General features: G+C 41.2%; 1 long non-coding RNA gene across 3 annotated transcripts; it reads left to right on the top strand.

Annotated features, from left to right (window-relative positions):
- Positions 1 to 1,812: 1,812 nt before the first annotated feature.
- On the top strand, positions 1,813 to 24,452 carry LOC105482841 (uncharacterized). 3 transcript variants are annotated; one of them, XR_987921.3, is made up of 4 exons: positions 11,577 to 12,049; positions 13,233 to 13,302; positions 21,560 to 21,707; positions 22,409 to 24,452. It is a non-coding gene; the product is annotated as an uncharacterized lncRNA (long non-coding RNA). The 3 variants fall into 3 exon arrangements; XR_011614602.1 differs by lacking the exons at positions 11,577 to 12,049; positions 22,409 to 24,452 and adding an exon at positions 1,813 to 2,412 and having other exon boundaries at positions 21,560 to 22,400; XR_011614595.1 differs by lacking the exon at positions 22,409 to 24,452 and having other exon boundaries at positions 21,560 to 22,400.
- The last annotated feature ends 1,564 nt before the right edge of the window (positions 24,453 to 26,016 follow it).

The following is a 26,016-nucleotide window of genomic DNA, read 5'->3' as shown; positions in this document are numbered from 1 at the left end:
AGTTTTACATTCAGGAGGCCTAATTACTTCTAAATTATACAACATTTCTTGCACAAATTCCCTTTTATAACTTTTTTTTCCCCCACAACTTTCACAATCTTCGACATACTTCAACCTTCTGACTTGTTGCAAACATCCCTTTCTTTAAACAACCAGTTAGGTTATTTTAGGACAATAATTTACCATGTAACATTCTTTTTATATAAATTCTTCCCCCCACCCTTTTTTTTTTTTTTTTTCTAAAGATGATAACCATTCTTTTCCAAAATGGACTTTCTTGATGTCTGTGGACTAGACTGCCTAAGGCCATAAGATTAGAAGTTAGGATAATACATGTTACACTGTTAACTTTTAGCAAACTTTACTTTTGTTGAAAACCTTGTAAGTTTGGGATTTCAATTATTCTTTGCCATTAGTAAGACTTGTTTAGTCCAAATTAACTTAGAATTGGTGTAGATGGTTCCTTCCTGTAAGTACTTTAAGGCTTGGCTGAGTGCAAACAGCTCACCCATTTGAACAGACCAATTATTAGGCTATTTTCCTAACTCTGCTTCTACAAGAGTTTCCTTATCACTTACTGAATAACCATTGTGTTTTTTCCCTCAGTCACCCGGGAGGAACCATCTATCGTCTGGTCCTGAAGGGAGTTCCTCCTAGGTCTGGTCTGACCTTTGTACAGTAATTAAGGTTTAGATCCCGTGTTAGGAAACCTGCTGGGTTAAGGGAATTTTCAGTGGTTAATGTTGAATCACTTTAAAAAAAAAAACAAAACAAAACAGAATAGCCTCATACTTTCTTCTGTTAGTAAAGCAGTTGTTGCTACAGATTGAATGTATTTGGGACAGTGGAGTTACTCTTTCTTCCCCTGAAAAGAAAGGAAAGAAAGGGCTGTATGAGGTTCAACCCTTTAAATTAGCAGAAGGCTCAACCTCTCACCAGGGATGTCTCACCTTGCCTGCCCGGGAAGACTCAACCCCTCAAACCAGGAGGTGTCTTGCCTGTCCTGTAAGGCTCAACCCCTTAAACTAGGAGGTGTCTTGCCTTACTTGTCCTGGGAGGTTGATCTGTTTCCCTCCTTTCCCCCGCTGAAGGTCCTTTGCACACTTCCCACTTGTGCTGTCCTCTCTGGCTGCTTCCTCAAGGGAGAATTAGGCACTTCTTAGTGTTGGTGTGCTGGTATAAATCCCACAGCAGGACCTGCCCTAAGCCATATGAGGTAGCTATGGAACCGCGGAGAACACCCACTCACTCGGTCCAGCAGTAGGACTTGTCACCATTCACATGAACAACACAACACCGCAAGCAGGGTTGTTTGTGATCATTCACACACTGAGCCCTCCAGAATCTGGCCACCAAGGAGGTACTTTATTGGTTCCTGCAGCTTCTCCTTGTTTGGTCTGTGAACAGAGTTGTCACTGCAGTGTGTGATGATCCTTCAAACTAGGTCACTGGTCAGTTCCCCCCACCCCCACCCCGCCCATTGCTGAGAGCTGGGGTTATTCTTCACACTGGGTGGGTCTTGATTTCTCACTCCTGAGGCCACCACAAGGGGGTGGGGCGTGCCTCCTCAGGAGATAGAACCAAAGACCCTCCAGGAGGGAAATGTAATCCCAGATGAGCACCCAAATTGTTATATATAGAGTTTTGGTGCCACAAAAGAAATAGCACTCGAATAAAAAATTTTCTTTTTAATTCTCAGCAAGGCAAGTTACTTCTATAGAAGGGTGCACCCTTACAGATGGAGAAATGGTGAGTGCACACTTGGACAAGGGAGGGGACGGGGTTCTTATCCCTGACGCACATGGTCCCTGCTGCTGTGTCATTCCCCTATTGGCTAGGGTTAGACTGCACAGGCTAAATTAATTCCGATTGGCTAATTTAAAGAGAATGAGGGGGTGAATGCTTTGGCGGTAGTCGGGGCAGAGCAGGTAGCAGGTAATTGGAATGAGTCAGAGTGGAGCAGGTAATCGGAATGAGTTAGGGTGGAGCAGGTGATGGAAATGAGTTAGGGTGGAGCAGGTGATCAGAATGAGTCAGGGTGGAGTAGGTAATCAAAAAGGGTTGCTTTATGAGGAAGTTAAGCTTAAAAGTAGAAGGCAAAGAATTGAACATACTGACATGTTAATTCTTTGAAAAGAAATTTAGAACTCATACCTAACAATAGGGTTACCCCAAGTAACCAATGGAATCCTCTAGAGGGTATTTAAACTCCCTAACATTCTGTAACGGGGCCTTTGAGCCCCTATGCTCAGGCCCGCTCCCACACTGTGGAGTGTACTTTCATTTTCAATAAATCCCTTCATTCCTTCCTTGCTTTGTTTGTGTGTTTTGTCCAATTCTTTGTTCAAGATGGCAAGAACCTGGACACCCTCCACCGTTAACATATTTTGGTGAGCTACCCCAGAGGACGAGGTAAGCCCAAAGCATCGATTTATTCTTCTCCTTTCTCCTTCTCCTTTCAGCTCCATACAGAGAAATCTCTTTTCCTTTTCAAACCAGGACGCTTGGTGGGCAGCACCTAAACCTAGAAGCAACTGCAGGCCTCTGACCATGGCCAGTGAAACTAAGGGGTTTCCGTGTGGATAACCTGACCACCACTGCCAATTTGTTTAAGAAACCTGGGTCTTTTTCAGTCTTTGAGTGGCTGTTTCCTAGTAGCTCTTTGGAAATTTTGGGCAATTGGCTGAGGTCACTTGTTGGTATTGCCCAAAGGCCTAGGAACAAATGGGAACAATCACGCTCCCTGAAGGGGAAAGGACCATTTAAAAAAAAAATCATTTCTGTGCATGGTCCTTGATTCCTATGAGGCACAGCTTGGAGCAAACTCATACATGTTTCAGGTGACTTAAACCTTCTTTTCTTATGCTAAATTCTTCCTTTCCCTTATTCAACTGACTAAGGGCAAAGGAAACACACCCAACTTCCAGTTCCTATCATTAAAGTTCATGGAATGGAAAGCATGGGAAAGTATGGCCTTATCAAATTATAAGGATGCAAAAAGTCAGAGATTACACCCAGGTACCAAAGGAAAGCTCATAGTAGGCTCTGGGGGAACTGCATGGAAAGTGGCACTGGTGTCCACCTAAGTAAGGCCAGAGATGTCTGGAACTCTAAGATTGGACCCCATAGGAGGATGCTCTGGGGGATCCTCAGGACCTCAAACTCTCCAAAGAGGACACTGTTGGTAGAGGTTCTGAGATCTAGTATTAAACCCTTCTTAGAATTTTGTCTCACAGTTGCAATGCTGCTTGGCCCCAAAATTGCTTAGAATCTGAAGTTTACTGTCTAATGGGAAAGTGGGATGGCATTGCATGTATCCGGGTTTTTGTGCTGCTGTTCTAAGCAGGGGGCCTGGTTAACATGTGACACCCTACTTTGATACTCTTTGGCTCCCATGCTCCTTGGAGTCTGGGGAGGTTTAGCCTTTAAAAAACAAACTGCCATGGAGACTGCTTTACCCAAAACTTTGGTTCACAGCCTTTCTTGGATTATCTATTGAGGCAAAGTAAAACTGGCAAGCTTGTGTTGCTATCTCATGGCTAAGATTCCAAGCTATTGGATCTTCTTTTATGTGTGTGTATACATGTCTAGATATGTTTATTTGTATGTACACTTATTATATGTTGTGTCTACCAAATTGGCTTATAAGTAAAAGAACACTCGTAAATCAAGTAAATAAGCCTAAGCAATTTTTAAGTTCATGTGACTTAAGCATAATTTTATTAAACAAGCTTGCTTTAAAATTATTGGTGGAATAAAAATAGAAAGGCCTGCAGAGTTGTCAGCATACAGTTTGTCTGAATTTTATGTTTGCCTTTGCTAGATTTTTTTTTTTTTTTTTTTTTTGAGATGGAGTCTTGCTCTGTTGCCCAGGCTGGACTGCAGTGATGCGATCTTGGCTCACTGCAACTTCTGCCTCCCAGGATTAAGGAATTCCACTGCCTCAGCCTCCCGAGTAGCTGGAATTATAGGCACCCACCACCACACGCAGCTATTTTTTTGAATTTTTAATAGAGATAGTGTTTCACCATGTTGGCCTTGCTGGTTTCAAACTCCTGACCTCAAGTGATCCACTGGCCTCAGCCTCCCAGAGTGCTAGGATTACAGGCATGAGCCACCATGCCTGGCCTGTTGGGTTTTTTGTTTGTTTGTTTGTTTGTTTGTTTGTTTTAGACGTAATCTCACTCTGTTGCCAGGTTGGAGTGCAGTGGTGTGATCTCAGTTCACTGCAATGTCCACTTCCTGGGTTCAAGCAATTCTTCTGCCTTAGCCTCCCAAGTAACTGAGACTACAGATGTGTGCCACCATGCCTGTCTAATTTTTACATTTTTAGTAGAGTTGGGGTTTCACCATATTGGGCAGGCTGGTCTCAAACTCCTAACCTCGTGATCCACCTGCTTCAGCCTCCCAAAGTGGACAGGCGTGAGCCACAGTGGCTGGCTGATATTTTTAAACATCAGTGTTAATTCAAGCTGGAAGTTGCTTGGTGTGAGCCTGCCTCCCATTCTATTCAAAGTCTCACGGAGATAAATGCATATCTGATTGCTTCCTTTGGAAAGACTAATCAGAAACTCAAAAGAATGCAACCGTTTGTTTCCCGCCTGTGATCTGAAAGCCTCTGAGCCCCCTCCTGGCCTAGAGTTGTCCTGCCTTTCGGGACCAAACCAATGTTTGTTTTACATATGTTGATTGATGTCTCCTGTCTCCCTTGTTAAAAATAAAAAATTAAGTACAGTGAATAGGATAATTGTTTTAGGTAAACTTTGTGTAAATTAAAATCTTAAAGTTATTTTTAATGCTCATTTGATAGCTGGGTCTTTTCCAATTTAAAATGGGTTGTAATATGAAGGAATATTTCTAAAATTGTGGAGTTGTTCTTATGTATAAATGCCCGTGTCTAATAGTTCAGGATTTCTTGAGTTTTAGGGTTTCACTAAAGTTGTAGGTTACTAAGGATAAAATTCTAGTTAACACGTAATTCTGCATACAAAATGTGCCATAAAGCATTCTGTTATTAGTGGAAAAATAGTACTTTTGTCTAATTCAGAAGTTATCTAAAAGTTAGTTCAAATTACAGATTTGTGAATGTTATTTATGAGACAGTATAGTAAGGAATCATTAAATAGGGGAGAAAGGAGTGGAAAAAGTTTAAATAATAAAATATTCTTCAAAACATGATAAAGAATTGGAAACATTTGGCTAATTAACGTTTTCATAGTTAAAACTCTTAGTGTTGATTAAAGTAAGAAATATTGTAAAAATGCATTGGCAGTTTGGCAATTCTTTTTTAGTATAGTTAAGCATGAAGCTGGATTTAGCATGGAGCCAAATTTCACATACATGTTTGCATTGCTTCACACTACGTTCACTGTTTTGTGTGGATAGTGCTAGAGTACTTATTGGTCATGTGCCTACAGTGAATTTCTTGATTGCACAGAATGTATAATGATATTGATGAACTTAAGGATATTGAATTGCATATTAAAGTATTCAATATGTGGGGTTTTGGGGGCCCTATGTAACACTGTAGCCTTCAGGGCAAATTGAGTATGAAAATTTAGGTTTGGTTTTTTTGTATTTATTTTTGCTTCTAGTGTTCATTTGTTGGCTGTCTATTCTCCTCTGGCTTTGCTTGTGTATCCATATATAAAAAATCATGCTAGTGGAAGGCTTTTATTTGGTTCTGTGAATAGTTTATTTTGTTTCCTATGCATTCCTAGCAAGTTGTCATTCATTCCTTTTGTCTGGAATTCCTGAGCTACTTTGTAAGGCTGCAGGAATTAATGGAGCACACCAGCTTTTTATCCTTAAACTAACTTTTCAGATTTTTGGCTTCTTTAGGTTACTTTCAGATTTAGGCTTCAGATTTTAGGCTACTTTATGTATGTTGAGTATACCCTTACAAATAGAATTTGAGTCATATTTCTCTCTCTAACTAGTTTCTCCAAAATTTGTAAAATATCTATGAATATTCTTAATTCATGGCATTGTGTTTGTTTGCATATAGTCAAACAGGGTTGCCAGGGCCACTCAGGGAGAAAAAACCCAGAAACCTGGCATGCTGGCAAAAGGGTAACATAGGAGATCAGTCAGAGTGGTGGAAAAACTGTAGAGAAAAGACACAAATATTCGGAAAGGTTGGATGGTTCTGCATGGCTTTGGGGCAGAATAGCTGAAGACAGCTGTTCTATGACCCTGAAGCAGATGGCAAGGAGTAAGTACAAGGGAATGTGGGGGAATTTATCTTAAACAGCTTGTTTACATATGTTGACCAGGAGCTGAACTTTCATCATCCATGTGCATGATGTTCCTTGAAAGGGGAACAATAAATGTTAATTACCTGCAGGTTGTGTTGGCTCCAGGTTTTCGGCATTGTGCCTGCACTGAATGAAAGCAAGCAGCTCCAGCTTCTCAGGGCTGCTCTCTGGCCACTAGAGCCAGGCAGCCACCTAGCTGCTCTTACACTGCATACCTGTGTCTGAGTACTCATTTCATCCATCAGCCAGGGTCTGCAGCACAGGCCTGGCAGGTGGTACCCCATGAGAGGAATGCTGCAATGGATCACAATGGAACCCTCGAAAATGAAAGTGAAGTGACTGCGCAGTGAGTAATTGGTGCCCATTGGGGATTTCCAAGTTTGAGGGGATTTGCAAGCTAGGGTTTCATGATGGTGAGAAGTGACAGCATGCTGGCAGCCCTCACTTGCTCTGGGCACCTCCTTGGCCTTTTCACCCACTCTGGCCATGCTTGAGGAGCCCTTCAGCCCACCACTGCACTGTGGGAGTCCCTCTCTGGGCTGGCCAAGGCCAGAACCGGCTCCCTCTGCTTGCGGGAAAGTGTGGAGGGAGAGACATAGGCAGAAACTGAGGCTGCGCAAGGTGCTCGCAGGCCAGCGTGAGTTCTGGGTGGGTGCGGGCTCTGCAGGCCCCACACTCAGAGCAGCTGGCCGGCACTACTGGCCCCAGGCAGTGAGGGGCTTAGCACCCAGGCCAGCAGCTGCAGAGGGTGCGCTGGGTCCTCCAGCAATGCCACCCCACCTGCATCGCGCTCGAATTCTCGCTGGGCCTTTGCTACCTCCCTGCGGGGCAGGGCTTGGGACCTGTAGCCTGCCGTGCCCAAGCCCCCCATGGTGGGCTCCCATGTGGCCAGAACCTCTCTGACAGGTACCACCCCCTGCTCCGCGGCACTGGGTCCCATCAACCACCCAAGGGCTGAGGAGTGCAGGCACGTGGTGTGGGACTGGTGGGCAGCTCCGCCCACAGCCCTGGCAGGGGATCCACTAGACAAAGCCAGCTGGGCTCCTGAGTCGGGTGGGGTCTTGGAGAACTTTTATGTCTAGCTAGAGGATTGTAAATGCACCAGTCAGCACTCAGCCTCTAGCTCAAGGTTTGTAAACGCACCAATCAGTGCTGTGTCTAGCTAATCTAGTGGGGACTTGGAGAACTTTTATGTCTAGCTAGAGGATTGTAAATGCACCAATCAGCACTCTGTGTCTAGCTCAGGGATTGTAAAGGCACCAATCAGCACCCTGTCAAAATGGACCAATCAGCTCTCTGTAAAACAGACCAATCAGCTCTTTGTAAAATGGACCAATCAGCAGGATGTAGGTGGGGCCAGATAAGGGGATAAAAGCAGGCTGCCCAAGCCAGCAGCAGCTACCTGCTCTGGTCCCCTTCCACGCTGTGGAAGCTTTGCTCTTTTGCTCTTTGCAATAAATCTTGCTGCTGCTCACTTTTTGGGTCCACCCCACCTTTAAGAGCTGTAACACTCACTGTGAAGGTCTGCAGCTTCACTCCTGAAGCCAGTGAGACCACAAACCCACCAGGAGGGACAAACAACTCCGGATGGAAGGAATGAACAACTCCAGATGCACTGCCTTTAAGAGCTGTAACAATCATCGTGAAGGTCCGTAGCTTCACTCCTGAAGCCAGCGAGACCACGAACCCACCAGAAGGAATGGACAACTTCAGATGTGTTGCTTTTAAGAGCTGTAACGCCATGAAGGTCTGCAGCTTCACTATTGAAGTCAGCGAAACCACAAACCCACCAGAAGGAAGAAACTCTAGAGATGTCTGAACATCTGAAGGAACAAACTCCAGACATGTCTGAACATCTGAAGGAACAAACTCCGGACACACCATCTTTAAGAACTGTAACACTCACCACAAGGGTCCGCGGCTTCATTCTTAAAGTCAGCGAGACCAAAAACCCACCAATTCTGGACACAATGGGACAACAGTTATCAGCTCAACAGCAGCAGTATATAAAAGTATTGAAACAGCTGCTTAAAGCTAGTGGAGCCACAGTCTCAGAGGCCCAATTAAGGGACCTAATGCTGACTGTTGTTTCCCATAACCCATGGTTCCCAGAAGAAGGCATGCTAGACCTGGAGCTCTGGGAACAAGTGGGAAGAAATCTTAAATGACATCATGTACAAGGACAATGGGTCCCAGTAACATCTTTAATGTTATGGGCCTTAATTAAGGCTGCTTTGGCCCTGTTCTACACAGAAGAGCCTAAAAAGGGAAGGGAAGAGGGACCATCATATACCTTACCACCTCCTCCTTCTCCCTCAGCCCCACTGTTACGGGGTAAAGGTGCCACAGAGGAGATGGAAATTTTCCCTAAACCCCCTTCCCCAATAAATTGGAAAGAAGGCAAGGGATACATTACAGTTATGGGATCCTGTCTTAAGCAAGCGGTATTAGAAGGGGAGCTCTTGGCCTGCCTGGTGATGCAAGATCAACAAGGCAATCGGGTACATGAATTCATTACTTTCAACACTTACAGAGAAAAAAGAAAAAGCTTTAGAGAAACCAAAGCTGCTCGCCCATTTATGAAAGGATTAATTGACGCCATAGCAGACAATTTTCAATCAGTTGCAAGGTTATGACCCTGACATCATAAGAATACCCTTAAGTAAAAAACAATTTGAAGCAGTCCTGCCCCTATCTCTAGACCTTCAGATCGCACTCTCTGATTATGTGGGCCATTTAGAACATGCTCTTTCTGCTGATAAACGACTCCAGTTCTTATTTCATACTCCTGTAGTTACACCTACAAAAGTAGTTCACTCCCCCATACCTAACACTTTAATGCTTTTTACTGATGGCTCTGGTAAAAATGGAAAAGCAGCTATCTGGTGGGAACTGCATAACTCCCTTACTCTGGATTTACTAGCACTCAGAGAACTGAGGTTGAAGCCCTAATATTGGCCCTGGAAACCTTTTCCGCTCAGCCCATCAATATTGTTAGTGACTCTGCTTACTCTGTTTATTTATTGCAAAACCTTGAAACAGCCCTCATTAAGTCTACTCTTGAGCCCACCCTGAGTCCCCTTTTTCTTTGACTTCAGCAATTGCTAATTCAATGAATACATCTTGTCTTTATCACGCACATTCAGGCTCACAGCTCACTACCTGGCCCCCTGGCTCATGGCAATGATCAAGCAGATTTGCAGGTCATGATGTCACTACTTGACCAAGCCACACAATCACATCTGTTTCTTCATCAGAATTGGAGAAATTTATCTAAACAATTTCAACTTAGCCAAAGACTAGCAAAACAAATTATTTTACAGTGCCCAGATTGCCATCTCACAGGCACGTTCCCCCCCTTCAACAGGTGTTAACCCTAGAGGACTAGAAGCTAGTCAGTTATGGTAAATCATGTTATGCATATCCCTGAATTTGGAAAACTAAGATATGTACATGTATCCATTGATACCAATTCCCACCTAATTAGTGCTCATGCTCTTCCTAGAGAGTCAGCCTGATATGTCATTAAACATCTCTTAACCTTTGTGTTTATGGGGTGGCCCACAAAGATTAAAACTGATAGTGGTCTGGCTTACACCAGCTCACAATTTCAACAATTGTGTCAACAATGGAAGGTCCAACATTCCACAGGTATCCCATATAACCCCAAGGACAGGCCGTAGTGGAATGTGCCCATTTTACCCTTAAAAACATGCTCAGAAAACAAAAAAGGGGGAATATGAGTAAAGATCCTGCAATACTATTGGTACAAGCCTTATTTACCCTTAATTTCTTAAATTTAGATGATTAATTTCAATCAACTATGGAAAAGCACTTTGCAAAAAACATTCAAGATATAAAACCTTCAGTTTTATGGAAATGTAAATAGTAGTGTATGGTGTGGGCCAAATGATTTGCTAATGTGGGGAAGAGGATATGCTTGTGTTCACATCCCCTGAGGTCCTCTTTGGATTTCAGCACAGTGCATCAAACCTTAACATGGCATGACTGGCACCCAATCTGGTACCAGAAATGAAGAAAATGACCCACCCTGCAGGACCCACGAGCCTGGACGATGCAGCTTCCTTGGATGACACAGGCCCCATATATTACCTGGGGGATGCTGAAGAAGACAACTCAGGAGGCCAAGCAAATCCTGTGCCAGACACAGACACCATTCACTCCAGATAATTTGTTCCTAGCTATGTTTTCTGTTGTACATTGCAACTCTCATAGGGTATTAACCTTTTTTATTATCTCACTTTGCCTGCCACCTGTACCTGCTACAGCCTATTGGGTCCATCTTCTAGATCCACCTTTTTTCAACCCTGCTACTTGGGCACCCCCTTCCCAGCCTCTAACAATGTGACTGATCGGCTGGGAAGGACTGACATGCCCCCAGTGGGGTCCATCAGTAATGGCATACATTGGACTGAGGTGCCAAGTAACACTACATATCACTCCTTGACTGGAAAAGAACAAAACTGATTATACTGATGTTTGTCTATGTTATTTACTGGTTCTAGGATGCAAAGCTGGAACATGAGCTGTAACTGCTGCACCTGTCAAGGTTATCACTGTGCACATCTATACGCCTCAATCAACAAAACCTGATGCAAAAAACAGAAAAGGGAGAGACGTAGGAGATCAGTCACAGTGGTAGAAAAACTATAGGGAAAGGACGCAAACCTCTGAAAGGTTGGCAGGTTCTGTAGAACCCTGGGGGAGAATAGCTGAAGGCAGCTGTTCTATAACCCTGAGGCAGAGGGCAAGGAGTAGGTACAAGGGAGTGTGGGGAAATTTGTCTTAAACAGGCTTGTTTACTTATGTTGACCAGGAACTGATCTTTGATCATTCATGCATTCCCTGACAGGGGAACAACAAATGTTAATTACCTGCAGGTTGTGTTGGCTCCAGGTTTTTGGCATTGTATCTACACTGAATAAAAGCAAGGAGCTCCTGAGCTCCTCTCTGGCCACTAGAGTGAGACAATCACCTAGCTGCTCTTACACTGTATGCCTGTGTCTGACTACTCATTTCATCTGTTGGCCAGGGTCTACAGTTTAGGCCCAGCAGGGTAAGAATATCTTACCAGTGAGTCTCTTACCTCTTTTGCTCTGTGTAAACTGGTTAATCTCCTCTGTGAAGTTTTAAATTAATTGGTTTAGTAATAAGAACTTAAATATTTTGTCAGAAAAATAGAAAGTGTAATGCTTTTTAGTTCACTTGACTTTAGCAATCTTTGGGAAATAAAGATGGTTTTAAAGATTATTGGTAAAATACAATTGCCTTCAAAATGTAAATGTGTTCTAAATTATGTTCAAACATTGGTTTGCTAAATGCTTTAAGGTCATAAACTGCTTCTTTGGCTTTTGAAAATTGTTTAACTTGACTGCTTTCCAGCTAGGTAAGACCTGGGGACACGCATATGGAGTTGGCCATGCCCTAGCTATGCTGGCAAGAGTCAAACCTTATCAGAACATAACTTACCAGGTTTTACTACATTAAAGTTAAAATTTCTAAGAGTTGCCATTGTAACATGCAATTAAGACTATTAGAAACAGTTTTACATGCAAGGTGTGTAAGAACAGTAGAATGCGTGTGTGTGTGTGTATGTCTTTTAAGGTTATAAAAGGTTCTTGCTTCTTTAAAATTTCTGTCATTATTTTGGCAAAATAAATAATTAACCATAATCTGGAATTCCAAAATCAAACTTCCATTTCAAAATTGTCTTTCCTAATGCCTGGCTTTCTGGATGGATCAAAAGGCCCCTGAAAACATCCAGAAAAGAGGTAAAAAGGATTATTTGATGTGTTTAGGTACATGGGATTGCCAAAATAATGTTCAATATTCTTTAGGTTATATTTTTGTGAATAATACTAATATATATTCCAAAATTATATGGAATTTCTAAAATTCTAATGTCTAAGTATATACTACTAATCACAATTACAGTTATTATGTACCACAGTAATAACCAAATTTCCTTGTACAAAGCTACTAACCCAAGTAAAACAAAAACTTAAATATCAAGAAAATACTTTCATGTTAAACCAGCTAATACTGAAATTGTTTGAAATAGTTTATAACTAATGCTTGATCCCATATTCCTGGGAAAACAATTAAAGCTTCAGGTACATTTGGTCACCTGGTGGGCCATTTAAACATTTTATAAAGGGATTTCATTCAATTGTTATTTTTAATGCAATTTTTCTGGTTGTATAAAAGCTTTCCCCTGCAAGAGGGTTGATGTTATAACAGTAGATTATTATGCTACAGTGTATTTTTCACCAGGTAAAAACTAGCTTTTTTTTTTTTTTTTTTTTTTTTTTTGAGACAGAGTCTCGCTCTGTCGCCCAAGCTGGAGTGCAGTGGCGCTATCCTGGCTCACTGCAAGCTCCGCCTCCCGGGTTCACGCCATTCTCCTGCCTCAGCCTCCCGAGTAGCTGGAACTACAGGCGCCCGCCACCGCGCCCGGCTCATTTTTTGTATTTTTTTTAGTAGAGACGGGGTTTCACCATGGTCTCGATCTCCTGACCTTGTGATCCGCCCGCCTCGGCCTCCCAAAGTGCTGGGATTACAGGCGTGAGCCACCGCGCCCGGCCAAAACTAGCTTTTTACAGTTTGAATCATCTGGAAACATCAGAGACATACTCTCCTTGCCATCCACACTACAACAAAACTTTGGGATTTTGGGCTTTAGGTTCATGGTCTTGCAACCGAGAAGGGTCCCTCCACACTTTTGGAACTATGCACTCATTGGAACCCTTGAGGTAAAGCTAACAAGGGAAATTTTTTCTAAGAAGAAGGTGGCATCCTTGATGTGAACAGCTTTTCCCAAATTCACAGATTAAGACTTCTATTGTCATGAAACTCTTATCTTGAATGTTTTTTCTTGCTTATGCCTCTATGAAGAGTGGAAGTGAAAAAGGGGTCTGTTTTGTGCACTAATGGGGTGTACTTTTATTTGTGAAGGAGTTTGCAGCCAGCCTTATACATGGATTACCTTATACTTTGATTGATAAAGAATAAAGGCCCAATGTAGGTAGGAAACGTTAATGGTACATATGTTTCCTCATAATCAGTCAAAAACAAAACACTGGTTCACTCCTGTTAACCCACATCATGGGTTAAAGAAAACAATGCCAGAAGGCTTTCACTCTTCTAAAAGGGCATCATTTGGTAGGTCCTTTTTCCATGGTTTACAGTAAAAGAAGCAATGATTAGAAATGTATCCTGCTGATATGCTGTACAGCAAATTCTACTGTAAAGCATACAGTTACACAACAGACTTTAAATTGTCTTGTGAAAGTTATGCTAAACAATAGAATTAGCTAAACAGAAAAGTACCTGTGTAGCTGCTGGCACTTCTGTCCTATTCAGAAATACATCAAATGAAGATTACAGAAATTCAGTGGTAAGGGATTGACAAAGAATTTGCTGAGTTAAGCAAGTAAACTCTTTAGCTCATTCTTTGATCTATTTTATTTTAGGAGTTTCAGTTTATGGGGACCTTGGGTAAGGCGCATACTCCAAACTCTTGGTATTATCCTCCCAATAGTCATAATAATAGTCTCCCTGGTGTGCTGTATTCTCTCAAAGGTTTTAAATGCTTGCATGCACCATCTCTAGAATGTCATATAGTCTCTCTTCAAGGGGAATAACAGGAGCTTAAAAAAATGTGCAACCGTGAAGACACCTATAAATGATGTGCTGAGACCAGAAACTCAAAATGTTGGTAACTGAGAGTGGCACTAAGGCCCTAAGTTTTGGTTACACTCTCACCTAAGTGAGAGCATGACTAAAAAGGGGAAATTTTTTTAAACAAAATTATGGGAATCCATTGTTTTGGACTAAACTCATGCAGTAGGCCCCAACAAACCAAGCCAAACCAAAATGGAGTTGCTCATGCTAAGAATTTAAAGAAACACATAGATTCTAAAATAGACCAGGGTTTATTTTTTCTCCTGCAAATCTCTATAAAAAACATTTCTGACAGCATAGGTATCCACTCCCTGAAGTTCCCATTAAAATTTTTTACCAAATTCATTTCTTCTCACCTAGAGATCATCAAGCTTCAGATGATCATGTAACAAAGGTTCCAGCCAGTTCCAGGTGAAGACACCACCCCTGACCATCAGGGAGCTACCAACCCTGCCTCCACCAGACCGAGAAGGGCAAGAGATACGTGATCCCCAATAGTTAGGGACTATGTCCAAAGCCAGCATGAAGCGGTTACATAAAAAAAGACCATTGGTCCCTCTGCCTCCCATAAATATTTATGGGGATCACATCTCTCAGGGGGAAGATGAGGCAGGAAAGTAGGGTCTGGAGGCAGGGAACATAAGGCTGATTCACACTTTAGCTATGACAGGAAATATCCTCTCCATAGGACATAGGCCAAGTAAATGACTTTATAACTTTACTTCATCCTCTCCATTTACATAAGCCATACCCCAAGTAACCAATGGAATCCTCAACATCCACAAAAACTCTGTAATGGGGTCTTTGAGCCCCTATGCTCAGGCCTGCTCCCACACTGTGGAGTATACTTTCATTTTCAATAAATCCCTTCATTCCCTCCTTGCTTTGTTTGTGCATTTTGTCCAGTTCTTTCTTCAAGACCCCAAGAACCTGGACACTCTCCACTGTTAACAGATTGAGTAGATATTACCATCCAAAATCACTGTTTGCTTCTGTTTCCTCTGCAAAATGTTGATTAATAGGAGAAAATATTTGTGTGACTAGTCTTGGGTGTAGGGACTCTGGTATAATTTTTGCTATAATAACTGGATTGAGTTGCTACTGGAATAAGTACACCACTGGAAAGTCTAATCATTGGTGGCCAAAAGATGGATCCTTTAAATTAGAATGACTCCTAAATTTTAAAAAGATATCTCTCATTCTAAGCAATTGCCTTATTTGTATTTGTGGGAGATCAAAAAAAATTTTTTAAAAAGACAAATAATAGTGTCATGGCTAGCCTTAGAAATTTGGCAAAATTGAAGAGCCAGAATCTAAAACAAAGCTAAAGTCCTTCATAAGTTCAAATGGCCTGCTTTGGAGCTGCTCCACCGTGTAGTCTGGTAGTTAAAATTCTGTGCTTTCACTGCCATGGCTTGGTTCAATTCCCAGTCAGGGAACCAGTTCATTTGTTTTGATATTTGTGTGACTTTTGATCTTTTGGAGCACCCATTTGTTATTGATCCCTTCCCCTTCTATGAACGGCTTTTGGTTTCCTGTCTTCTTCTATCTGTGGGGGCAAACAGAGCTTTTGGGCCTTGTGTATAAATGGTCAACTGAGAAGCTGAGACCCTGAAAAATATGACCAGATCAATGTGGGTTATCCTCCTTTTGTGGCTAAAAAGGAGCAAAACCTTCCTTTCTTTGAACCATTTTTGGGGTGGTTCTAGATTTTATAAGGACTGCTTTGCACCTCTTTGGAGATGCTTCCTGTGTCCTTGGTGAATGTATAACCTTATTTAAGGCTTATTGGTTTAGTGAGTCACTTGGGAGGGTACCTTCAGTTTAAAAAAAAAAAAAAGTTCAAAATCCAGGAATTTCAGCTGTTTGTCCTGGCTAAAATCTGACAATAAGATATTTAAAAGGATTTTTAAAAAGGTGTTCTATGGACAGAGGTCAGCTTAGTTAAAAGCTGATATTCAAGATCCTCCCTCTTTGTTGTCTTCAGTGCTATGTGAAGAAATCTAGGCCTGGTGTGGTGGCTCATGCTTGTAATTCCAGCACTTTGGGAGGCTGAGGCGGGTGGATCACTTGAGGTCAGAAGTTCAAGACCAGCCTGACCAACATGATGAAACCCCATCTCTACTAAAAATACAAAAATTAGCTGGGCATGGTGGCATGTGCCTGTAATCCCAGCTACTTGAAAGGCTGAGGCAGGAGAATTGCTTGAACTCGGGAGGCAGAGGTTGCAGTGAGCCAAGACTGAGCCATTGCACTCCAGCCTGAGCAACAAGAGCAAAACTCCATCTCAAAAAAAAAAAAAAAAAGAAGAAGAAGAAGAAAAGAAATCTGAGAGAAACTCTAATGACTCAGACCTCTTAAGGGACACAGAAAGAGTCACCACTCATCCCTTTTTAAGGTCTTCTGCCTTCCTGTGGAGTCTGAAGAGTCATGGACATGTTCCTCTCAAGTCTAAACTCTACTGTCTTTTACATCAATTACCCGATCTCTTTGGCTTTTAGGGGTACCAGGGATTACTGGTGAGACTGTGAGACAATACGCTTTTCTATGTGTGATGACTGGTGGATCACTGGTGAGGGCTGCAGTCTGGGAGGTGGCTGACAGTGGTTATGAAATCGCCTTTGCAAAGATCATAATTGAGGAAATTATGTCATGAAAGAGATCAGACCTAATCGACCCCATCTTCCTTCTAACTTCTAAACTACCTTTGTTCATTCCTGGGTGTAGGCCGAACTAGCCTTGGGAAGGAATTTAGTTTATAGTTTAAACTCCGAAACGAAATGGATAATAGCTCTTTCCCCAAAAAACCCTTCTTGCCTGGGGACCAGTCTGCCTTTGTAGGACTAACAAATTAGCTTCAAAATTAGATATCACAGTTTAGGGGTCATGCAGCCTCTGGCTGCAAGAGTCCGAACCTCCCCAAATTTCTCCGGGGAATAACATCACTGTTGTAAAACCTAAGATTAGTGCTTGAGATATTTTGCAGGCCCTACATTCCAATGCAGCAGATGACATCATCCAGACTGATTATCTGGCACAACCAATTTTGCCATCCCACCCAGGAAGGGAAGTCAGCAAGAACTCACTTCCACCCCCTGTGATTTTATCTTCAACCCAACCAATCAGCACTCCCCAATTTCCGAGCCCATACCCCAAATTATCCTTAAAAACTCTGATCTCCGAATGTTCCAGGGGACTGATTTGAGTAACAATAAAACTCTGGTCACCCTGCACACCCGGTTCTGTGTCAATTACTCTTTCACCATTGCAATTCCCCTGTCTTGATAAACTGATTCTTTCTAGGCACCCGGTAAGGTGAACCCACTGGGTGGTTAAAGTTGCAATGAATGGTAGTCACCACAAGGGAATACCCCTTTCCTTGTGCATTTATTATTTAGTCTTTTTTTACATTTTAATTTTATTTTAAGTTCCAGGATATAGGTGCAGGATGTGCAGATTTGTTACAAAGGTAAATGTGTGCCATAGTGCCATAACCGCTCAAGGGGTTCACTTTGCCTGCTGCCTAGACAGAACCAATTTATCAAGACAGGGGAATTGCAATGGAGAAAGAGTAATTCATGCTGGGCTCGCTGTGCGGGAGAGTGGAGGTTTTTTTTGTTGTTGTTTCGTTTGATTTTTGTTTTTGTTTTTGTTTTGAGATGGAGTTTCGCTCTTGTAGCCCAGGCTGGAGTGCAATGGCGCGATCTCAGCTCACGGCAACCTCCGCCTCCGGGATTCAAGTAATTCTCCTGCCTCAGCCTCCTGAGTAGCTGGGATTACAGGCGTGCACCACCACGCCTGCCTAACTTTTAAAAATATTTTTAGTAGAGATGAGGTTTCACCATGTTGGCCAGGCTGGTCTCAAACTCCTGATCTCAGGTGATCCACCCTCCTTGGCCCCCCAAAGTGCTGGGATTACAGGCATGAGCCACCGCGTCTGGCCCCAGAGTTGTATTATTAATCAAATCAGTCTACCTGAGCATTCAGGGATCAGAGATTTGGCGGGTAGGGGCTTGGGAAGTGGGGAGTGCTGATTGGTCAGGTTGGAAATGGAATCATAAGGGTTCCAAGTGAGTTTTTCTTGCTGTCTTCTGTTCCTGGGTGGGATGGCAGAACTGGTTGAGCCAGATTACCAGTCTGTGTGGTATCAGCTGATCCATCAAGTATAGGGTCTGCAAAATATCTCAAGCACTGACTTTAGGTTTTATAATAGTGATATTATCCCAGGAGCAATTTGGGGAGGTTCAGACTCTTGGAGCCAGAGGCTGCACAACCCCTAAACTGGAATTTCTAATCTTGTAGCTAATTTGCTAGTTCTGCAAAGGCAGACTGGTTTCTAGGCAAGAAGGGGTGTTTTTCAGGAAAGAGCTGTTACCAATTTTGTTTCAGAGTCAAACCATAAACTGAATTCCTTCCCAAAGTTAGTTTGACCTAGGCCCCAAGATGAACAAGGACAGGTTAAAGGTTAGAAGCAAGATGGAATCAGTTAGGTCTGATTTCTTTCACTTTTATAATCTCCTCAGTTATAGTTTTGCAAAGGCGGGTTTACTTTGCTGCACCTATCAACCAGTCACGTAGGTATTAAGCCCCACATGCATTAGGTATTTATCCTGATGCTCTCCCTCCCTTCACCCACTCCCAGCAGACCACAGTGTGTCCGTGTGCTCTCATTGTTCAGCTCCTACTTATCAGTGAGAACATGCGGTGTTTGGTTTTCTGTTCCTGTGTTAGTTTGCTGAGGATAATGGCTTCCAGCTCCATCCATGTCCCTGCGAAGGACATTACCCCAGTCCCTTTTATGGCTGCATAGTATTTTGTGGTGTATATGTGCCACATTACCACATTTTCTTTATCCAGTCTACCACTAATAGGCCTCTGGGTTGATTCCATGTCTTTGCTATTGTGAATAGTGATGCAATGAACATACGTGTGCATGTATCTTTATAATAGAATGATTTATATTCTTTTGGGTATATACCCAGGAATGGGATTGCTGAGTCAAATGGTATTTCTGCCTCCAGGTCTTTGAGGAATCACCACACTGTCTTCCACAATGGTTGAACTAATTTACATTCCCACCAACAGTGTAAAAGCATTCGTATTTCTCCACAACCTCACCAGCATCTGTTGTTTCTTGACTTTTTAATAACCACCATTCTGACTGGCATGAGATGGTATCTTATTGTGGTTTTGATTTGTATTTCTCTAATGATCAGTGATTTTGAGCTTTTTTTATGTTTGTTGGCCACATGTATGTCTTCTTTTGAGAAGTGTCTCTTCATGTCCTTTGCCCACTTTTTAATGGGGTTGTTTTTTTTCTTGTAAATTTGTTTCAGTTCCTCATAGATTCTGGATATGAGATCTTTGTCAGATGGATAGATTGCAAAAATTTTCTCCCATTCTCTAGGTTGTCTGTTCACTCTGACGATAGTATATTTTGCTGTGCAGAGTTCTTTAGTTTAATTCAATTCCATTTGTCAATTTTTGCTTTTGTTACAATTGCTTTTGATGTTTTCATCATGAAATCTTTGTCAGTGCCTATGTCCTAAATGGTATTGCCTAGATGGCCATACTGCCCAAAATAATATATAGAATCAATGCTTTTTTGTTTCGTTTTTTGAGATGGAGTTTCACTGTTGTTGCCCAGGCTGGAGTGTAATGGCACAATCTCGGCTCACTGTAGTCTCTGCCTCCTAGGTTCAAGCAATTCTCCTGCCTCAGCCTCCCGAGTAGCTGGGATTACAGGCATGTGCCACCATGCCCAGCTAATTTTGTATTTTTAGTAGAGACAGGGTTTCACCATGTTGGTGAGGCTGGTTTTGAATTCCCGACCTCAGGTGATCTGCCCACCTTGGCCTCCCAAAGTGCTGGGATTACAGGTGTGAGCCATGTCCACCCTTATATATTCAATAGATTCAATACTATTTCTATTAAACAACTATTGACATTCTTCACATATTTAGAAAAAGCTACTTTAAAATTCATATGGAACCAAAAAAGAGCCCATATAGCCAAGACAATTCTAAGCAAAAAGAACAAAGTTGGAGGTATAATGCTGCCTGATTTCAAACTATGCTACAAGGCTATAGTAACCAAAACATCATGGTACTGGTACAACAACAGACACACAGACCAATGGAACAGAATAGAGATCTCAGAAATAAGACCACACCTCTACAACCATCTGATCCTTATAAAACATGACAAAAACAAGCAATGGGGAAAAGATTCCCTATTTAATATATGGTGATGGGAAAACTGGTTAGCCATATGCAGAAAATGGAAACCAGACCCCTTCCTTACACCTTATACAAAAATTAACTCAAGATGGATTAAAGACTTAAATGTAAAACTCAAAATTATAAAAATCCTTGGATCCCAGGTGGAATGGCTGGATAATTTGAGTCAGGTAGATAATTTGAGGTCAGGAGTTCAAGACCAGTCTGACCAACATGATGAAACGCTGTCTCTACTAAAAATGCAAAATAATTAGCCAGGCATGTTGGGGCATGCCTGTAGTCCCAGCTACTCAGTAGGCTGAGGCAGGAAAATCAGTTGAACCTGGGAGGCAGAGGTTGTAGTGAGCCGAGATCATGCCACTGCACTCCAGCCTGGGTGACAGAGCAATACTCCATCTCAAACAAACAAACAAACAAAAAAACCAGTCCTTGTGCATTTAAATAAAAGTGCAGGTATGGACTCACCACCAAGGGATAAAACTCTTATGGGGGATGGGCTGTTCACAGAGGGGACTGATTGACATTGGGTTACCTACCAGCCAGGAGAATGTCTTTGTAGTGAGGTACACTGTGGAAGCCTGTGTCATGGCCTGGTGTCATGGTGTTTCCTTCTTTTCTGGGGAGCCAGGATTCAATATAAAAGTGGCATCCTTGATTTTTAAAGATTTAGATGTGTTGCCCTCCAATTGTGCCTGCTTTTTACATATTTAAATATTTGGCCCCAGAAACTGCAAATACTTTCTTTGTCCTATTCATTAAAGGGCTCCACCTGAAGCAGTAATACGTTTTGTTTTCCAGAGTCAAACTTTTTTTCTTTTGAGCTAATTTGGGCTAAGTGTGTATATATGTGTGTGTATGTGTGTGTGTGTGTGTATATATATATATATATATATATATATATATATTTTTTTTTTTTTTTTTTAGACAGGGTCTCACTCTGTCACTCAGGCTAGAGTGCAGTGATGCAACCTCAGCTCACTGCAACCTCCGCCTCCTGGCTCCTGGGTTCAAGTGATTCTCATGCCTCATCCTCCAATGTAGTTGGGATTACATGTGTGTGCCACCACACCCAGCTAATTTTATATTTTTAGTAGAGACAGGGTTTTGCCCTGTTGGCCAGGCTAATCTCAAACTCCTGGCTTCAAGGGATCCATCTGCCTCAGCCTACCAAAGTGTTGGGTTTATGGGCATGAGCCATAATACCCAGCAAAGTATACTTTTGTGAACAAAAATGGAAATATTTGCCTTTCTCTCTACCTGATTCCTCCAGAATTCAGAAACTGTTTGCAAGTATTCTTATTTTATAACAATATAGGAATTTACATAAGTTCAATAAAAATCTGTTTTCTTTTGTAACAGGACATATTGGAGACACTGGTAATTTCCCTAAGGCTTTGACTGGAATGACATCTTTTCAGATACGACGAGACTGGTTTGAGGAATTAAAGTTGACTTTATAGACTGTACCCTGTCTACATGGTTCTCTTACAAGGTTCCTGACCTTGTTGTAAGTGAAAAATGTTGTTTTTTGATAGGGCCAGGAACCTCAAGATATTTGGGGATCTCAAAAAGAAAGGAATTCACCCAGTTCATACAGGTATTAAAGGCACAGTCTGATGGTGAATCCTTGGCTTGGCTTTATAACTTCAGGAGGCTTTTAAAAGTCTAATCTGAAATTCCTTATGAAATAATTCCAGCAAAGCCAACTTAAAAAGAAGACTTGTGAACAGACTAAGTACAGAAAAAAAAATAAAAATAAAAAATGAAAAAAGAAGCCTATATGGTCAATCACTATTCTTGTTATACTTTATGCAAATAATCAGGCCAAACATAATACTAAAACTTATTTTACAAGTAGATTGGTCCCACTAAGATTTATCTTTGGTAGAAATGGGAAACAGGAGAGAGAAATTAAGTTTCAGATAAAAACTATAGCACACCTGTTATTAGATTCTAGCCCTTATCGTTGTTTCTGAGTTTTAAAATTTTCCTACCATTTGGACTAAATCCTGAATTATTTCATGGCTACAACAAGTTTCTAAAGAACCACCTGGGTTCAATTATCTTCACAATGTTTGTAATGGCTCCCTAAAGAAAGAGATTTGGGGGTTTTTGTTTTTCCATTCTGGCATACCAATTTTCTTTTTGGTTATAATCCATATGTGTTATTTCTGAGAAAATTAAATCATGGTGTTTATGTTTCAGCAGGCAACAGCAGCTACATAAATCAATGGCTTGACCAAGTTCTCACTTTTGCCACTCTGTGATGCCATCCCAAATGAGCTTTGGGGGACTCTTAAAAAAAAATCCTTACTGAGACTGCCTCCCTTTCCCCCTTTGACATGGGCCAGGACTCTCTGGAAATGAGCCTTCCCAGTGACAAGGGACACTTGGACAGTTAGATTTTGATCACAGGTGCTTTCAAGAAGAAAGATTTTCATCAAAAGGGGGTAAATAAAAAAGAAAAAAAAAAACGTTTTACATGAGGAATATGAGCCCCTTTAAATTATCAGGCCCAGAAAGGCATTTAAAATGTAACATCAGTCCTGTCTCACTCCCTCTTGAGCTAAATAATTACCTCTTAAAGACACTTGTTATGTGGGCCCTAGACCATCTTGATGCCAAATAGCTATAAAATATCATACACCTATAATTTAGCAATGTATAATCAATCACCACCCAGTGTTATTTTTGTAAACCAATGAGAATTACTGACAAATAACTTTTTGTAATCATCTCTCCTCCTGATTTGTTCTTTTTTTTCTTTAAAAACTTGAACTGCTCTTTTGTTCTCCAGGGCATGTCCCAAGGCAACTTGGAAGTGTGTCCCAGGATGTATCCCTCAACATTTGTGTTTGAATAAATTCTCTTTAAACTATATTCTGACCTTTTTTTATTACTTTAGGTTGACCTGGCCTTGCTCTTGAATAAAACTTTTAAATAATACAAGCTTCTGAGACATGTAACCCATCTTCTGCTTAAACAGTTTGATACTGGACCAAAGTAAAACACTAGACTTTTTGTGTACAAACTTCATAGTGTTGGACTTGATCTATTGTTTCAGCCATTTCAGAATATTTTGAATTTGAATTTTGTCTCAATCATTTCATCGATCAGCATGCTACAGAAGTCAGCGTAACAGTCATTGGTGAAACTCTTGAAAAATTTAGGGCTGAGGGACCACCTTCTAAGTTATTCTTCCTAATAAATTTTTTCTTGATTTGGAATATTTCTTAACTAGCACCATTTGGGTTATTCAGCAAGTTAAAAAACCCTCTGTCTGTGACAAGCAGCCCACAGTTCTTTCACAAGACTCTTTCATGAGATTTTTGGTCATGCTGAAATCTGAATACTCTCTGTACATAAAATTCTTTTGATTTCCAGTAAGTAGCACTTTAGGAAAAGGAAAATGCACTTATGTTGGTATGGCCTCTTCTTACTGAACTCATACTGTTACTAAGATCATTACTTACTTTGGAAACTAAAAAAACTATCTTTAAAATTATTAGTTCTAGTCTTATTGAGTATTCATGATATTTACTCTTTTTGCAGAATTTCTTAAAGATTACTGACGTCATTTCAGCTAGTCAATGAAAATACCAAATGATAAAATGAATAGTTGCATGTATTTATTATGTCCCAGATACTATGTTAAAGTGCTTTAGCTGAATTATCACCCTAACCCTATGAGGTATTTACAACAGAAATTTATTGCCGTTAAACTATTTGCCAGGAGAACACAGTAGATGCTAGATATATCTGACTCCGAAACCTGTTTTCTCAATCAATATGATATTACCATCCCTTGGGATACAGTGATTTAGATGGAATCTTAAACAAGTTGGGCCTGCAATTCCTTATTATTTCTACCTTTTCCACTCAACTCTGATGGGCCATTTCTTTGCCCAGGGGGGAAAAAAGGTAGTAAAATAGGAGTAGAGAAGTTCTACTTCATCGTTGCTATATGTTAACCTACCATCATTATTTTCAAGGTGGGGCGTTCCTTTCCCCAGAACTCTTTCTGATCTGAATTTAATGCTTTCTTTAGCATTTTTTAAAATTATACTTTAAGTTCTAGGGTACATGTGCACAATGTGCAGGTTTGTTACATATGTATACTTGTGCCATGTTGGTGTGCTGCATCCATCAAAACGTCAGCACCATCAACTCATCGTTTACATCAGGTATAACTCCCAATGCCATCCCTCCCCCCACCCCCCTCCCCATAATAGGCCCCGGTGTGTGATGTTCCCTTTCCCATGTCCAGTTGATCTCATTGTTCAATTTCCACTTATGAGTGAGAACATGCGGTGTTTGGTTTTCTGTTCTTGTGATAGTTTGCTGAGAATGATGGTTTCCAGCTGCATCCATGTCCCTACAAAGGACACGAACTCATCCTTTTTTCTGACTGCATAGTATTCCATGGTGTATATGTGCCACATTTTCTTAATCCAATCTGTCACTGATGGCCATTTGGGTTGATTCCAAGTCTTTGCTATTGTGAATAGTGCCACAGTAAACATATGTGTGCATGTGTCTTTATAGCAGCATGATTTATAATCCTTTGGGTGTATACCCAGTAATGGGATGGCTCGGTCAAATGGTATTTCTAGTTCTAGATCCTTGAGGAATTGCCACACTGTCTTCCACAATGGTTGAACTAGATTACAGTCCCACCAACAGTGTAAAAGTGTTCCTATTTCTCCACATCCTCTCTAGCACCTGCTGTTTCCTGACTTTTTAATGATTGCCATTCTAACTGGTGTGAGATGGTATCTCATGGTGGTTTTGATTTGCATTTCTCTGATGGCAAGTAATGATGAGCATTTTTTCATGTGCCTGTTGGCTGTATGCATGTCTTCTTTTGAGAAATGTCTGTTCATATCCTTTGCCCACTTTTTGATGGAGTTGTTTTTTTCTTGTAAATTTGATTGAGTTCTTTGTAGGTTCTGGATATTAGCCCTTTGTCAGATGAGTAGGTTGCAAAAATTTTCTCCCATTCTGTAGGTTGCCTGTTCACTCTGATGGTAGTTTCTTTTGCTGTGCAAAATCTCTTTAGTTTAATTAGATCCCATTTGTCAATTTTGGCTTTTGTTGCCGTTGCTTTTGGTGTTTTAGACATGAATTCCTTGCCCATGCCTATGTCCTGAATGGTATTACCTAGGTTTTCTTCTAGGGTTTTTATGGTTTTAGGTCTAACATTTAAGTCTCTAATCCATCTTGAATTAATTTTTGTATAAGGAGTAAGGAAAGGATCCAGTTTCAGCTTTCTACTTATGGCTAGCCAATTTTCCCAGCACCATTAATTAAATAGGGAATCCTTTCCCCATTTCTTGTTTTTGTCAGGTTTGTCAAAGATCAGATGGCTGTAGATGTGTGGTATTATTTCTGAGGGCTCTGTTCTGTTCCATTGGTCTATATCTCTGTTTTGGTAGAAGTACCATGCTGTTTTGGTTACTGTAGCCTTGTAGGACAGTTTGAAGTCAGGTGGCATGATGGCTCCAGCTTTATTCTTTTGACGTAGAATTGTCTTGGCAATGCGGGCTCCTTTTTGGTTCCATATGAACTTTAAAGCAGTTTTTTCCAATTCTGTGAAGAAAGTCATTGGTAGGTTGATGGAGATGGCATTGAATCTATAAGTTACCTTGGGCAGTATGGCTATTTTCACGATATTGATTCTTCCTATCCATGAGCATGGTATGTTCTTCCATTTGTTTGTGTCCTCTTATTTCACTGAGCAGTGGTTTGTAGTTCTCCTCGAAGAGGTCCTTTACATCCCTTGTAAGTTGGATTCCTAGGTATTTTATTCTCTTTGA

Source organism: Macaca nemestrina, chromosome 1 (genome assembly GCF_043159975.1).
Source record: "Macaca nemestrina isolate mMacNem1 chromosome 1, mMacNem.hap1, whole genome shotgun sequence".
Classification (NCBI taxonomy): Eukaryota; Metazoa; Chordata; class Mammalia; order Primates; family Cercopithecidae; genus Macaca; species Macaca nemestrina.
Note: the sequence above shows the minus strand (reverse complement) of the source record. Positions and strands in the feature narration are given on the sequence as shown.